Source organism: Uranotaenia lowii, chromosome 3 (assembly GCF_029784155.1).
Source record: "Uranotaenia lowii strain MFRU-FL chromosome 3, ASM2978415v1, whole genome shotgun sequence".
NCBI lineage: Eukaryota > Metazoa > Arthropoda > Insecta > Diptera > Culicidae > Uranotaenia > Uranotaenia lowii.
In genome coordinates, this window is record NC_073693.1 from 277,977,531 (window position 1) to 277,979,941 (window position 2,411).

Consider the following 2,411-nt stretch of genomic DNA (forward strand, 5'->3'; position numbering starts at 1 on the left):
ATCAAATTTCTAGACAAACTGAGTATTTTTAAATGCATTTACTATCACATTTGTTAAGATTTAAAGCGCACACCCATAGCGCAAATTTTTTTTGTTTTTTTTTATCCTTGTTACCTACTATGTATTTCAAAACATGTTTTCAAAGAATTCCAATATTATCACAATTTTTGAGCATTTTTGATTTCATTAAAAAAAAGTTTTTCGAACACATTTCAGCAGCTTGATATTTCAACTTATAATGCTGAAATAATAAGTCAACACAGATTTAGTTTATAAAGTTTAGTAGCTTTAAAAAGCATAAGTCGAAACGTTTGCGGTTTCGAACAAAGCTGTTAAATAGATTGAAATTTTTAATATAAAAACTGAGAAACGTTCTTCTTGCTTGCCAGAAAAAAATTATACTAATTGTTATTTCTTTCTAATGTTCCTCAAAGTGTAGAATATTAGTTTTATCTGAACCATTTTATCTCTAAAACCAGAATATCTGCTAAGAATCTGAATCGTGCTTCCTGTTAGTAAAAATCAGTTCGTTTTTGATTAACCTTAAGGTTACATCGAGTTACATCGGGAAGTATCAATTATTTAAAAGGCGTTTCAAAATCTGGAAGCTATTATTATTTCTCACAATTGACGATTTTCACATGAGTTCTGAATTCAGTCTTTTTCTAAATGAAATGTTCAATCGATATAGTTTCGTTTTTCATGATTTATTAAGGTGAAATCTGTGCTTATCTTAACCAAATCCTTAAAATCTTGCAAACATAACTGTCAAAGTTATGTTTGCAAGATCAGCGTTCGGAGCAGAGGTACCAGGTGGTTTCGTCGAAAAATCAGAACACCGTGAAGAAAAAAAAACAGAATGTTTCAGGGCACCAGTAGATTGGTGGAAATGAAATGCAGCTCTTCTTAGATTGCATATATAAAGGCGAAATAACGGTGCTGTATACGCCTTAATGTATGCAACAGAAGAGATAAGAAGTTAGGTGGCACACCGTTCAAATATTATCTGAACCGAAGATTACCATCGGTTTAAAAGGTTAAACTGTTTTATTACAAATTCATTTATAATCAAGATTTTTTTTTTTGCAAAAATTAGGACAATTCGAGAGTTTTTAAGTTTAAAATTGTAATTGAATGTGAGTGATTGAAGTCGTGACGTCACAACGCAATCCTGTTCAAAATCTTTCGTTCTGAAAATTTCACATTTTCGATTCGTACGTTCTCAATAAACACTTTAAAACTTTAAAAACAGTTTGGTTTTGTTTTGTAAATTATTATGAAAAATAAGAACTGCAGATATGGTGGGTTGTCGCCTGAAATGAGTCCTACACTCTTAACATTTCTACTTCGAATCCCATGATTCGCTAAAATTCCAAAAATTCAATAAAAGAATTTAAATAAAATTAATTGTCATTCGAAAAATTCACTCGAATGAATCAAAATAAGCTCATTTCGAACGAGTATAAAACTGATAAAAGATACATCGGGGAACGTTCAACTTTTCTAGATAAGATAGTAGTTATGGAATATTTTTGATGAAGGATAAGAGCTTCGTTTACACTTGCCGACAACTGCTCTGGTGTACCTTATACATATTTTGAGCCGATTGAATAAAATAATTTAAAAAAAAATATCGTTTTTGTCAATTTAATCGTAGTTGCCCATAAGGTTTTACGTAGTTATAAATATTTTTAAGGTCGAATGAAAATCATGAAAATAAAAAGATTAAAAATGCAAGTATATGAAATTGAAACAAAAAAGAATTTTGAAAACTAGTTTAATGAATCAGATTTTGAATTTATAATCTGCCATCATTGACAATAATAGGTATCATTTAATTTATGTGTTTTAGGTTTACTATGAAGTCATGATATCATGAAATTTTCATGAAATGTATGTGTTTTATCTTCGTTTTAAATTCAAATATCAGAATGCCATTAAACCTAATACAAAACATTGAGGAAAAATCATATTTTGAATCTCGATTCCGAATTGATGAGTTTAAAAATCCGCACCAACCGTATCGTTAATATTGTTTACAGATCAGAGTGTAATAGGTATTTTAAAATAAAAGTTGTAATCCAGTTACAGATTTGACAAATAAAGTTTTTAATTGCATTGCATTTTAATTGCATCTGATTAAGACACTACTTTAAAGTATTCTTATTATCTACTTTCTTCACAGGAGACTAGCTATTTTGGTGCTCATGTTTTAATAACTTTTATGAAAGATTATGATGCTATGGCTCGCATAATTTTTAAATTTGGCCAATTTTACTGAATTCCAGCTGAATACACTAATAAACTACATAAAACCTAAAAACTGATTAAATCTATTAATTATCCTAATGAAGGATCAAGATTTTGTCTAAATTTTCTTATTTCAGAGATAAAATGATTATGTTAGAGAA